This window comes from Eleutherodactylus coqui, chromosome 1 (genome assembly GCF_035609145.1).
Source record: "Eleutherodactylus coqui strain aEleCoq1 chromosome 1, aEleCoq1.hap1, whole genome shotgun sequence".
Taxonomy (NCBI): domain Eukaryota; kingdom Metazoa; phylum Chordata; class Amphibia; order Anura; family Eleutherodactylidae; genus Eleutherodactylus; species Eleutherodactylus coqui.
In genome coordinates, this window is record NC_089837.1 from 100,697,403 (window position 1) to 100,712,634 (window position 15,232).

Below are 15,232 nucleotides of genomic sequence, written 5' to 3' on the forward strand. Positions count from 1 at the left end.
CTAATGCTACGGCTGAAATGTTACTAATTCTGGGCTCTGCCTATACCGCTGCTAATGCTATGTCACTGGGGTGTGGAAACGGAGGCTTCCCAAAGACATGATGGCGGCGAGGCCATTTCCCACCAACGCGGTTACTGTTAAGGTGCATATAACCACGGACACGTGGAGAGGACACGTAGTGCCTCAAAAACATCCCCCTCCTCCTCCAAGAATGAAAACATTCTTGGCAAATACCTTTGCATTGGTCCGTCTGGTGGCAGTCCAAGAATTTCACCTTTAACGACACAACAAGAGAGCCCCCCCACCATCCCCCCGCCACGACCCACTTAATCCTGGCCACATTCCGAAAACCAACTAAATAAAACCGCGCTACTAGGTCCGCAGTCGCCACCACATTACCACCAACGCGGTTACTGTTAAGGTGCATATAACCACGGACACATGGAGAGGACACGTAGTGCCTCAAAAACATTCCCCTCCTCCTCCAAGAATGAAAACATTCTTGGCAAATACCTTTGCATTGGTCTGTCTGGTGGCAGTCCAAGAATTTCACCTTTAACGACACAACAAGAGAGCCCCCCCCCCACTATCCCCCCGCCACGGCCCACTTAATCCTGGCCACATTCCGAAAATCAACTAAATAAAACCGCGCTACTAGGTCCGCAGTCGCCACCACATTCCCACCAACGCGGTTACTGTTAAGGCACATATTACCAGTCTGACTGGGGCATGCACTGTGGGCCGAAACCCACCTGTATTGTATCTGACGTTAGCTTTGCTGAGCAGGGCACTGCAATGGGATACATTTATGTACCGCTGGTGGGTTCCAGGGAGCCACCCATGCTTTGGGTCCACACGGACTTCACATTAGGGATTTGTACCTACCTGTGTCTATGTATTAAAAACCCTGGTCAGACTGGGGCATGCAGTGTGGGCCGAAGCCCACCTGCATTTAATCTGACGTTACCTCAGCTGTGCTGGGCAATGCAATGGGATTTATTTATGTAACGCCAGTGGCTTCCTGGGACCCACCCATGCTGTCGGTCCACACGGAGTTGTACCTGCCTGTGTCTACTTATAAAGAACCCCAGTCTGACTGGGGCATGCAGTGTGGGCCAAAGCCCAGCTGTATTTAATCTGACATTAGCTCTACTATCCGGGGCACTGCATTGGGACAAACTACAGGATCAATACAGCGCTAATGAGACGTGCACAGCTACGCTAGCATTGGAGTCCGCTGTAGGACCGCGATTGCTGAGGGTTTGTGCAGAGGCCTATGTCCTGGGTGCAGTGAAAGTCCGCTTCCAGCCTAGGATTGCTGAATCTGTGGGCCGAGGCCTATGCCGTGGGCGCGGGGCAAGTCTGCCATGTTTGGCCGCTCAGATCAATTTTTGGTTCATGTCTTGGGTTTCCTAAGACCCACCTATGCTGTTGGTGCAAACTTAGTTCCCATTGCGGTGTTTGACCTGTCTGGCACAAAGGCACTGACTGACTTGGGTAGGGGGCAGAGCGCTGACGGCTTTCCCCTTGCAGTGTGGATTGAGCTATGCTACACCTTGACAGAATGAATACTGTGTGGCACATGGATTCCCCATTGCTATGCCCACGTTTGCAGCTCCTGACGGAGGTGGTACAGGATTGGAGTTCTCATTGCTTCTGTACAGCATTGTGGGCTATCGCCCCGCCCCTTTTAAAGAGGGTCGCTGCCTGACCGTGCCAACCCTCTGCAGTGTGTGCCTGCGGTTCCTCCTCATGGCAGACGCACTTATAAATAGACATGAGGGTGGTGTAGCATGAGGGCAGCTGAAGGCTGCGCAGGGACACTTTGGTGTGTGCTGTGGACACTGGGTCGTGCGGGGGGGTTGGGCAGCATGTAACCCAGGAGAAGTGGCAGCGGAGTGTCATGCAGGCAGTGATTGTGCTTTGTTGGAGGTAGTGTGGTGCTTAGCTAAGGTGTGCCTTGCTAATGAGGTTTTTTCAGAAGTAAAAATTGTTGGGGGGGGGGCCCACTCTTGCCGCTATTGTGGCTTAATAGTGGGACCTGGGAACTTCAGATGCAGCCCAACATGTAGCCCCTCGCCTGCCCTATCCGTTTCTGTGTCGTTCCCATCACTTTCTTGAATTTCCCAGATTTTCACAAAGGAAAACCTTAGCGAGCATCGGCGATATACAAAAATGCTCGGGTCACCCATTGACTTCAATGGGGTTCATTACTCGAAACGAACCCTCGAGCATCGCGGAAAGTTCGACTCGAGTAACGAGCACCCGAGCATTTTGGTGCTCGCTCATCTCTACTTGCTACCAAAGCTAACTAAAGCCTGGGTCAAACAATCATGACCATGCAAATAGGCTATCCTGACTTAGCAGCAGCGCTGAGGAGAGAGCATTTCACTTTTTAAACTGATTGTAGAAAAAAGTGATATAGTTTGCTACTATAGCTAGCTAAAGCCTGGGTCAAACAACCACGGCCATATAGCTAAGCTGTCTAAACTGAGCATCAGAATTGAGAGAGAGAACAATTCACTTGTTAGGCTAATTGTGGATAAAGATAGAGAGTGATATAGCCTTCTGCCACCATCAGCTGCTTTCCTAATGCTCATAAACAGTAGTTGATGAACATGTTAATAGTGAAAGTTCTTTAGAGGTCATTATTAATTTTGTTTAGTGAGCTGAGTTATTGGGTTTACAATGCGCTGACACACTTCCACTTCCTATAGCAATGATCTGCTGAATCCATTTTTTTTATAATGAACAGAAGTTTAATAAGAAAAGAGGAAAAAGCAAAAAAGATCACCCACACGCAAAATAAATATCTGCATATGAAGAAGTGCATTTGAGTTCTATGGTCTTGTAATTTTGGACTCAGTGCACCCACATGGGGCGAAACATTCCGCATGTTCAGGTCTACACGCACAATGGTGTGCACAGATCCTACAAAAATACTGAATTTACAGGTAATCTGTTCCACAGTTAATTTGGCGGTCTTCCATAACCACTTGCGTCATCATGTTGTAGGACCCCTTGATGCATGGCTGAGGCTACTTTTGTTCATACTTACACAGCACTCAGCTTTCTTAAAATTGTTGCACCCACAAACGTCCACAACACTTTCACCGCATGTCTCACTCAACTAACGATGAATGTAGATCGCTGTCATTGCATGCAAGTGAAGAAAACAGATGATAACACATTTTTTGGTACGTGAATGTTGCTTTGTAAGTATTCAAAATGTTTCTAACTCCAGCTGCTGTCACGTGGGTTCTGTGCGCTGCCATCAACAATGTTGCCAGTTGTCTCATGTGTGTCCCATTTTTCAATCTGCTCCGATTTCATCCCCCCCCCCCAAAAAAAAAATTAAATTAAAAATTAGGAGACCTTAGAACTTGAATGCATGTCATATTGTTGGAAGCCAACCATGTTTTCGTGATGAGGAACAATTATGTACCCTGGAGCCTCATTCTTCACATTTAAGGAAGTAAAAGTTAATCTTTTTTTGTTTACTTCTTCTTTATGCTGGAATTATTTTAGTCTGGTCATGAAAAATTGTACACAGCCAACTATTTAACATATTTAGGTTTCCTTAAGGCCTTAGTCAGACGGGCGTTTTTTGCCGCGATTTGCGCATGCGTCCGGCGATTTTATAAAACCATTGCTTTGCAATGGTATCGGACACATGAGCGCTTTTTATGCGCTCGTCCGATAAATTATAGAACAGAAATCGCAGATCGCAGCTATCTGCGATCTGCGATTCCTGTTCTCTTCTCTATATGCGCTCAATGGGGCCGGCGGCAGCAGCGCCGACCCCATTGAGAACATATAGAAGACAAATCATTCTTCTCTGCCACAGCTGTAACAGCTAAGGCAGAGAAGAACGATGTTTGCCCATTGAATTCAATGGAGCCGGCAATACAGCCGCCTCCATTGAAAGCAATGGGCTGCCGGCGAGCGCAGGATGAATTGTCGGGAAGGGCTTAAATATATAAGCCCTTCCCTGCAATTCATCCAGAAAAGTGTTAAAATAAAAAAATATATACATACTCACCTGCTCCCGGCAGCCGGAGTTCCGTGCGGCCGTACTGCAGTGGGTATGAAGGGGGTGTGAGTCAGACCTGTCCCCTGATTGGCTCAGCGCTGAGCCAATCAGGGGGCAGGTCTGACTCACACCCCCTTCACACCCACTGCTGGCCAGCCGCGCGGAACTCCGGCTGCCGGGAGCAGGTAAGTATATATATATTCTTTATTTTAACACTTTTCTGGATGAATTGCAGGGAAGGGCTTATATATTTAAGCCCTTCCCGACAATTCATCCCACACTCGCCCGCAGCGCATTGCTTTTAATGGAGCGGGCTGTATTGCCGCTCCATTGAATGCAATGCGCTGGACAGCTCCGGCCCGTTTCTAATGAAACGCGGCTAGGAGCAGATTTTCGGGCGATTTTCGGGCACCGGTCACGCGATTTGCGGATGCGCATCCGTCATGCGATCCGCAAATCGCGCGAAAAAACGCCGTCTGACTAAGGCCTAAATCTGAATGGGGCTGCATAAAAATTGTAATGGCAGCTTGTGGTTCCTGGGTTGGTAGTTTTTGGAGTTGGTTGATAATAGTTAGGATCCTTTCAAATGATTAGGTATGTGTCTTAGAACTGATCTAGCTAATTTGGTCTCCTGCTGGGTGGTGTTCTTAAAAGTGCTTGATTTTTGGAACAGCCATCTGCAGTAGCTCTTGGTGCCCCTGAACTTGTGGAGATTGGTTGGCAAACAGGCAGTCAGATTTTGTAGCTACAAAGAATTCCTCCATCTGGTGGTTTTCTCTTCTGTAGGGTTGGATGGTGTGATTGGGTTAATGTTTCCTCAAAAAGGTTATTGTGTTTTGTTCCTTTTAGTTAATAAATGAGGTCATAATAATGTGGCCAAAATGATCAAAGTAAGCCTGTGTTTACTATATAGCCTGGGGACAGTTAATAAAGAGAGTGATGGACAGACATATGTTTTCCTTGAGTGTCAGAGCGTGAACCTGGGATCTCCTGTACTCCAATCAGTAGCTTTCCCTGCTGAGCCACCCAGCCTTTTGGACAGTTTCCCTGCATAATGTTTGCCTTGTTCCCAAATCCTGCAAATCCAGTCCCCGTTCTAGCTAGGTTCCTGATTAGGCTCAATATAAAAGCATGGCCCTGCCACACTCTCAGTGCGTGATTATTGTGCTTCACAGCATTAGCTCACTGCCTGCATATTCCTCGGCAATCAAACTGAGACCACTGATACCTCTGGCTTTCCCCCTGACAACGCTACTTGCCTCCTCCTTTGTACTGAAACCACCTATTGCCAACTCCTGGCTTTCCCCAGACTACTCCCTGGGCCTACACTGCTATTATACCCGCGGCTTCAACATAGCGCCAGAAACTCTAAATTGAGAGAGAGAGAACTCTCCAGTGCAAAAGTCAAGGAACATCTCATATTATATATGTTGGTCTAACTGTGGACAGGTTATAGTGTTAGAAGAGCGGAGCGAATTGATATACAATTTTATGAGAAAAGATTTAAGAAAACTCTTAATTTATTAATTGAAATCTCTGCTAACTCTTTGCTCAACCCTTTCCCAACATTCACCATTCATGTACGGTAGCAGGGGCATAACTATAGAGGGTGCAGGGGATGCGGTTGCACCCGGGCCCAGGAGCCTTAGGGGGCCCAGAAGGCCTCTCTTCTCCATATAGGGAGCCCAGTACTATGAATAAAGCATTATAGTTTGGGGCCCTGTTACAGGTTTTGCATTGGGACCCAGAAGCTTCAATCACTTGTAAAGCCCTATAAGCATCGCCCAATTACAGCATGGAAAGTTGCAATGTGTAGTGTAAACCTGGATAATTCAGGCATTCAGGAAGGCCCATAAAGTAACTTCTTGCCCTAAGAGCCTTATAAATTAAGTGGTGTCCAGTTTATCTAAGAGCCGTGACAGTCCTGGACACACTAGACAAGGACAACAAGAACCAGCAGTTCCCAATGACATGTACAGTAAAAAACCAGTGAGGAGTTAGAGGCAGCAAGTGTTCGTGTTGCAGTCATGACAGCGGTTTAGCATCACACAGCACAGGCGTGCAGAAAGAGAAGTGGTTGTCAGCAAGCTGCTTGAGTGTCTTAGAAGGAAGTATACAACAGATGGGAGACACAAAGACGGAGGCACAGGATACTGTATGAGGCATGGAGATAGTAAGCTCAGCAAGAAAAATCAGGGCAAGTACGGACTTAACTTAAAGGGGTTGTCTCACGAAATCAAGTGGGGTTATACACTTCTGTATGGCCATATTAATGCACTTTGTAATATACATCGTGCATTAAATATGAGCCATACGGAAGTTATTCACAAGCGCGTCTAAAAAAGCAAGAAGACACCGAAATTAGACGGAACCATGGCGACGGGGACGCTAGCAACGGAGCAGGTAAGTGAATAACTTCCGTATGGCTCATATTTAATGCACGATGTATATTACAAAGTGCATTAATATGGCCATACAGAAGTGTATAACCCCACTTGATTTCGCGAGACAACCCCTTTAACGAGTTAACACCATCCTAGTATAAAGTAAATCCAGCCAAAGATATATTAAAGGGGTTGTCAGTGTCTTTTTTACTATTGATCAACTATCCTCAGGACAGGACAACAAAATTGGCAGAAGTGTGCCGCTGCAGATCCCCGCTAACAGGCTGTTTGTTGGGCCGCCACCAGTGTGCACAGCAGTGGAATTAGATAATACTGTCAACACTGCAGCGACTACAGACCCAAAGACCACCTAGGTCATCAACAGTAATAATTTGATGGGTGTGTTTTATGTCCTCTGCAGTACTGTGGAGGAGTGATAATGCTATAGCAATAGCTGAGGGCAAATATGTTTCCCCTCTAATAATGGACACTGCTGCAACACAAGCTTAGTAAGTTCTTTACAAGCTATTAGCCAAAGAATGTAAAAGCCTAGTTGCAAATAAAATTATTTAAATGCTGATGACTTTGTGGCATAATCCAGGTTATCAGTAGCATACATAGTGGGCATTTGTGTAAAAACTAACGGTCCTGGACCAGCCTGATACCACCATACTCCTAATATATGAGGTTGTGGTACTCACATCCGGTTTTGTCCCTCTATGTTTGCCACCACTGCAGCACCTATGGAGACTGTATCCCTGTGCAGATCAATTGACCCATTTAAATTGGTTCAAGTCCAATCTGGAATGGGCCTCTCTCTCCAGGGACGTCATAACAGCATGAACTGCCTTTAACATACTACAGCCTTGCTGGTTAGAAAATCTAAGAGAAGCAGCAACTATTCTTGTGTGGTGAGCTTGGAAAAGGTGACTTGTTTGTTTACTATGCTACCAAGAAACAGACAGCATTCATCGTCTTAAGCCTCATTCACATCTACGCCATATATTTCCATTTCTCAGCTCTACCGAACAATGAAAATAGTAGAAGTGTTGAATCCAGCATAAGTTGGATACAGATGAAGCCCTATAGACTCCATTGACTATAGTCCATCGGGCTTTTATCATACCATGTAGTACTTTAAGAGACACAATAGTATACATTGTCTGGGACTGTGTCGGGGGCTCTAAACAGAGCTTCCAACACACATGCCACCATAGGCTTAGTAGAAATGTCTATGTTTGGCAACAGTCAAGTTGCACCATTCCCCGTCTCAGCCCGTTTCAGATTAGAAAACCAAAGAGCAATCATAGTCTACTAACATATACTGTATCAACAAAACTGATACTGTATGTACAAGAGTGGGTTCACACAAAGCATTTTCAGGAACCTACTTTTAGGTCCACAGGTGACAAAACCATCCATCAAATCACACCACAACTCTAATTATTTGCATATCTGCCTGAGATGTAACTGCATGCCGAGTTCTGCAGCAAAATGACAACTCCTTCTAGGGGCTTGATTTTTTTTTTACATAGAGTGTATTTCCTTCTCTTCCATGCTTCACTACATGAGGGCTAAAGGTACCCCCATGTAGCTGGACCTCTTGACTACCACTCCAGAAGACATGGCCCCTTTCCCGCTCTCAAACGCTCACATTTATAACCTCTCTCATACCACATGACAGGACATAAATTGATACATTTACAGACAATCTCCAGGCTTTGCAAACACTTAAAGGGGTTGTCCCGCGGCAGCAAGTGGGTCTATACACTTCTGTATGGCCATATTAATGCACTTTGTAATGTACATTGTGCATTAATTATGAGCCATACAGAAGTTATAAGAAGTTTTTCACTTACCTGTTCCGTTGCTGGCGTCCTCGTTTCCATGGAGCCCGTCTAATTTTCGGCATCTAATGGCCAAATTAGACGCGCTTGCGCAGTCCGGGTCTTCTTCTTTTCTCAATGGGGCCGCTCGTGCAGGATGCCGGCTCCGTGTAGCTCCGCCCCGTCACGTGCCGATTCCAGCCAATCAGGAGGCTGGAATCGGCAATGGACCGCACAGAAGCCCTGCGGTCCACCGAAGGAGAAGATCCCGGCGGCCATCTTCAGCAGGTAAGTAAGAAGTCACCGGAGCGCGGGGATTCAGGTAAGCGCTGTGCGGTGTTCTTTTTTAACCCCTGCATCGGGGTTGTCTCGCGCCGAACGGGGGGGTGGGGGGTTGAAAAAAAAAAAAAAACGTTTCGGCGCGGGACAACCCCTTTAACCTCTCACTTGCTGCATCTGTGCAATACACATAACACAATGACAAGATAGTTTTGCACAGAGCATCTGCATAAAACATACCTGTATGACATTTTTGGAGGGGGCCAGGAAAACATATACTTGACCACTACACAAGAAACAAGAATCTAGTGCGAGTTTTGGGAGTCTCACAACAAATATGAACTCCATTTTTTTGAATGGTGTCATACACATGAGCAATGTTTCCCTTGCCTGCAATGTGTCCATGCAAGTGCAATTCGAGGTTTACCATTGAAATCAATGCGAAATACTTACAATCGCTATCGCGTGTGAAACTCGCATGAGAGGATCGGAAATTCACATAAGCGATGTGAGGTGTTTTTGCCTGAAAAGCGCTTTGCAACCGCAGGTTGGCGAGCTTCATATCGGGCCAAGTTTTAATAGTTGCCTACATTCTTGTTTGGATACATTTAATAAAGCCTTGGGCCTCGGTCAGACGGGCGTTTTTTCGCGCGACTTGCGCATGCGATCTGCGCATATATAGACCCAATGCTTTGCAATGGGATCGGTCACATGTCTGCTTTTTATGCCGATGTGCGATAAATTAAAGGGACACGACGAATCGCAGAACGCGCCTATCTGCGTTCTGCGATTCCTTGTGTTCTATATATGCGCTCAATGGGGCCGGCGGCAGCAGCGCCGACCCCATTGAGAACATATACTTAAAGATCGTTCTCCTCTGCCACAGCTGTAACAGCTGTGGCAGAGAAGAACGATGTTCGCCCATTGAATTCAATGGAGCCGGCAATACAGCCGGCTCCATTGAAAGCAATGGGCTGCCGGCGAGCGTGGGATGAATTTTCGGGAAGGGCTTAAAAATATAAGCCCTTCCCTGAAAACCATCCTAAAATGTGTAAAAAAAAAAAAAAAGTATACTCACCTTTTCCCTGCAGTCGGAGTTCAGCCGCGTCCGGCCGGCAGTTCTCCTGAACTGCTCTGTGTAGTATTCAGCAGGCGGGGATTTGAAATCCCCGCCTGCTGAATGGGCTGCCTTTGATTGGTCACAGCTCTCACCAATCAGAGGCAGCTCTCACTCACCCATTCATGAATTCATGAATGGGTGAGTGAGTGCTGCCTCTGATTGGCTGAGCGCAGGGACCAATCAGAGGCAGCTCTCAGCTATTGAATGACAGCTGAGAACTCCGTCTGCAGGGAAAAGGTGAGTATACTTTTTTTTTTAATTTTTATACATTTTAGGATGGTTTTCAGGGAAGGGCTTATATTTTTAAGCCCTTCCCGAAAATTCATCCCGCGCTCGCCGGCAGCCCATTGCTTTCAATGGAGCCGGCTGTATTGCCGGCTCCATTGAATTCAATGGGCGAACATCGTTCTCCTCTGCCACAGCCGTGGCAGAGGATAGCGGGCAGCGCTGGGCCGTTTCGCCGAAAATGCTGCTAGCTGCAGATTTTTTGGCGAATCGTCGGCCCCAGTCATGCGATTTGCAGATGCGCATCCATCATGCGATCCGCAAATCGCGCGAAAAAACGCCCGTCTGACTGAGGCCTTATAGTGGCTTCTACTTCCCCCAACTGCTTTTGGACGTTTATTAATGGAATTAGGTTTATGTGATCTGTGCAGATTGAGAAATCCAGAAGTTCGACAATATTCTTGTTATTCCACTTCACATAATAGACTTTCTAGAATAGATCTCCCAATAGGTACCCCATCTGTGCTTCCTTATGTTCAGGGCTCAGTCACACGGGCGTTGATCTGCCCGTGTTTCAGTACGATTCCGCACTGCACGTGCGGACGACTCTCCACACCAGCCGGTGAAAGAACACATGGCCAGCAATGGAGACGGTCATGCAAAGAGTCGTCCGCACGTGCTGCAACCATCTTCTCGTGCAGAAACATGGGCAGATCGGTGCCCATGTGACTGAGCCCTCATAGAGCAGAATATCTGCCACAAACTGTGTCTGATTAGACTCCACTTTTTACTTGTCGTTGATTATGAATGGTGGAGAATTTGGTTTGGATAGAGTTTGAAGGTTATATCCCTTTTGGTTGAACCTGCTTAATAGTAATGCCAGAACAGAGGAATTTTTTCATATTAGTCGGAAATCACTTGGAAAGAGACACAGTCTCAACCTGCGGATCATCTGTGAGGTGTGGCAAAAAGAAGGGTCTTTTTATGAAGCAGAAGATTTTTGATGAAGGAGAAGCAGGGGGTCGTTAGCTGTATTCTATAATTATGGTGAAGGGATCATCATCTTATGTGGCAGCATTGAGAAGACCTGATAATTCTGTGGTTATAAAGAAAAGGGCCGTAACGGGCCACGAAGGGGCACATAGGTGGAGGCCCTGCATGACAGGGTTGGCAGGGAAACAAGAAGGCATGGGAAGGGTTAATTTGATAAGGAAAGATATGGGGGGGGGGAGCGTCAGTTGGCGTTAGGCAGGTTAGGGATTGGTTAAGAAAAATAAGGGGGGGTCAGTGGGGGGAGTGCATAAAAGGGGGGTATTTTGAGCGGGAGCGCCATCTTTTAAAAAAAATCTGAGAGCCCACCCACCCTCCCATTTTTTGGTATATGGATGGGTGTTTGTATGTGTGCGTGTGTGGATGCACGTAGAGTACGTTTATATGCATTTATATGGGTATAGTATAAATAAAAAAATAAATTAATAAAAAATAATAATAAAATAAAATATATATACATACAAGTGTTTGTGACTGGGACGGGGGGAACGTCGAAATGCATTGACCATGTCATGGCAGCTTGGCGGGGGGGGGGGGGGGCGGGGTCCTTGGAGGCAGTTTATGGTTGGTGGAAGGAGTTACGGTGGGGACGGCCTCACCTGGAGCGATTATCACCCTACTGGTATTTTGGTTGGGTCTGGCGCGGTGGTGAAGGCCAGGGAAGTGATCCCGGCTGGCCTGTAATATTATGTGTTTATAGTCTCCCAGAGGGGCTTGTTGGGCCTCCGAGCCGGGGTACGGTTGGAGGCCAGGTACGGTTGGTTATGTTTATTATACGCCAGACCCTTTATTTCTTGGTTGGGTCTCCAAGGGCCTCCTCCCCGCATAGGGTAACTGATAAGGTTTAATTTTTGTTTAATTTAATAAATGGCTGCTGTGGCCAAAAATTTCCAACTAAGAAGTGGTATGGCTTGTTTCTTTAAAGGGGGATAGAAATAGTAGATGCCGGGTGAGTCTGGCATACCCTGGTCAAGGAGGATGACATTTTGGAGATATTTTTTCTCTGTTTTAAAAACCTGTCTGCGTCTGAGTTAAGTGTAGATTATGAAGAGCTTTATGAATATTTGGCTTGGATACAATTGTCAACTTTGTCTGATGATCAGAGAGTAATGTGAGAGGCTACTTGACACTGAATGAGTTAAGGGATGCAGTAGCAACACTTCCTAATGAAAAGTCACCTGCGTTGTATGGTCTTCTACTGTGTTTCATATACTGGTCATTGTTGATGGGCTGGATGGGCATACTCTTTAGGGAGTTCAGAGAGCATTGTATCAGATGTGGAAGCTGATTACTGCTAGTTGGATACAGCCTCCTTTTGTCATGAAGATAAGAGAGGTTACATCTTTGGAAAAGGAGATATATCAAAAAAGAGGCCAGTTGACTAAGTTTGAGGAAATTTGTAGAAGATGGTCTGATATATATAATGGATAGTTCATATTGAGTGCTGGTTGCATTGAGGTATTGTAGAAGAGATGATGGGATTTAAAAGGGTGAGAGAGACAGGTGAGAAGGTGGAGAAGAGTTAGGCCTTTTTTTTCCTTTCTTTGTATGTGTCTAAATATTTTTTGTGTTGGGGATGGGGTAGATTTATGACTTGTTGAAATATAGTTATGATTATTTGCATTGTATGGGTAAGGTAATAACCTAGTAACAGTATGCTACGTTGAAAATATCCATCCAGCTCAGCCTATTACCCCCCAATTTTGATCCAGTGGAATGCAAAAACCCCAATGACGTAGAAGCCAATTTTCCTAATTAAGGGCTCATGTCTATGCGTGTTTTTTCACTGTGTATTATGTGTGCGATGCATGGCCGCATGATACAAGGTAAATGGAGTCAATGAAAGTCAATTGACTTTTCATTGATCCATGCACATGTGCGTGTAGACACTGTGTCTAGATACACACGAGAAATAGATCGCAGCATGCTCGATTTCATTGTGTAATATGCAGCATGAGCTATATACTTTTGTATAGGCAGCGTATGCAAACGCTGTCCAAATGCAATACATTACATACTAGGGGCGATGATTTCATACGCAACCCTGCTATGAAACAGCGGGTAATTGTTTTAAAAAAAAGAGTCACAGTCTGTGCGTGTGATACACGGGCATGCTCAGTACACTCTCAGCCATACGTAGTCTCTGCTTGCTCTTTGCCAACAGACTCGGTACTTACATACACCGGTAAAATGCTGCGGGAACACCCGCAGCTTTTTACTGATATGGCTATGGACATGAGGCCTGGAAGGGAAAAAAACTCTTCATAATCTCTGGATCAACAACCCTTCTGAAATAATAAGTGACTAACATGTAATATTGTTACACTCCAGAAAGGCGTCCCTCTTGTACTCTTTTATTGAGTTTGCCATCACCACACCCTCAGGCAGAGAGTTCCATAGTCTCACTGCTCTTACAGTAAAGAACTCCCTTCTATGTCGGTGTAGAAACCTTCTTTCCGTTAGATGTAGAGGGCGCCCCCTTGTTACAGTCACAGTCCTGGGTATTAACAGATCATGGGAGAGATCTCTGTATTGTCCCCTGATACACTTATACATAGTTATTGGGTTGCCCCTCAGCCATCTTTTTTCTAAAGTAAATAACCCCAATTTTGATAATCTCTCTGGGTATTGTAGTCCGTCCATTCCATTTATTACTTTCCCCGCCTTTGTACCCACTCAAGCCCCGATATGTCCTTCTTGAGTACCGGTGCCCAGAACCAGGCGCGTAACTATAGAGGGTGCAGGGGATGCGGTTGCACCCGGGCCCAGGAGCCTTAGGGGGCCCATAAGGCCCCTCTTCTCCATATAGGGAGCCCAGTACTATGAGTAAAGCATTATAGTTGGGGGCCCTCTTACAGGTTTTGCATCGGGCCCAGGAGCTTCAAGTTACGCCTCTGCCCAGAACTATACCCAATATTCCATGTGTGGTCTGACCAGTGACTTGTAAAGAGGAAGAACAATTTTTCCTGTCATGTGCCCCTTTTGATGCACCCCATGATACTATTTGCCTTGGCAGCAGCTACCTGACACTGGTTGCTCCAGTTAGGCTTACAGTTAACTAAAATCCCCAAGTCCATGTCCCTGTCAGTGTTTCCCATTTAGTGTGTAATGGTGACATATTTTCTCTGCCCATGTGCAGAACCTTACATTTATCAGTGTTAACTCTCAATTGCCACTTTTCTGCCCCCAACTTATCCAGATCCATTTGTAACCACATTCTCTCCTCGTTTCTATTAATTTTTTAACATAATTTTGTATCATCTGCTGATGTATATATGTTACTGTGCCATCCATCTACTACGTCATCTGTTGAGCCTTTACACCACTCTGTTCCATTTTTGGAGCAGAGAAACTGAATTAAAACTGAAAGAAATGTTTCAGGTTTTTTTTCCATTGATTTCAATTATATAAAAACAAAACTGAACAAAATATAACTAAAGCAACTGAAAGCATAGAAATCAATGGGGGGGGGGGGGGGGAAGAAACATTTGTTTCACTTTTAAGTCTATTTTTTTGCTCCAAAAATGGAACAAAGAAACTGAAAGCTCAGTGGAGGAAAAAGTGTGGACGGGGCTCAAGTGCTTCGATTTCTACAAATCCCAGTCACTCATATTGAACAGTCACAGAAATTTCGGCAACACATATACTACATGTGAACCTCCCCCAGGATGTAAGCCCCGTCGCCTCAAAAGTGAAAGCACTCTCTAATTTTAGGAAATGCAGAGCAAAAACACAAGTCCCAATAGTAAAAGTTCTTAACACCATTTGGTGGACTTTACAGTAACTGTTAACCAATACATCGGGATGCTATCAGTGTTGCTTTGTATAATCTCCAGATCAGTTATTAAGCTGGGACTTGTAGTTCCACAATAGCTAGCCACTGCTTGCACCATGCCCCCTGCTCTACAGTATACTTCCAGCAATGCAAAAACTAAACAGCATCTGCAAGGCTTGTGCTTACCGGCTCACTGGGTCCTCATTGATGGATTGGTGATTTGCTCTGTGCTGTACTTTGCTACTTCCTTAGCATCTGCCTACATGGTCGGAGATCAAAGAGTTGAACGTATCTGCAGATAGAATGAATATTTGCATCTTCTACATTAGACACTGTATAGCGTATGGGACTTGTGAGAGGTGCAATGAGGAACTATAAGTGACTGAGACATGGGCAAGTGGGTGCAGGAGCAGGAACTGGGAGGTACAAACACTCTCACTTCTTCAGAACATGAGAATTTAGTGATGATTCTTTGTACTGAACTATAACCTAAGTGCATTGTTTTATTCCCTAAAGCTGGGTTCACACGGGGCGGATCTA

The 15,232-nt window shown here is 45.6% G+C and overlaps 1 protein-coding gene across 2 annotated transcripts in view; it reads right to left on the reverse strand.

Moving 5' to 3' along the window:
- The window catches only part of LOC136623851 (beta-galactoside alpha-2,6-sialyltransferase 1-like), an 80,572-nt gene extending 65,544 nt beyond the window's left edge, over positions 1 to 15,028 (reverse strand). For both annotated transcript variants that reach the window (XM_066598213.1, XM_066598215.1), the window contains exon 1: positions 14,879 to 15,028. The gene's annotated coding sequence lies outside the window, so the exon portion shown is untranslated. The remainder of the gene's footprint in view (positions 1 to 14,878) is intronic.
- Between the last annotated feature and the right edge of the window lie 204 nt (positions 15,029 to 15,232).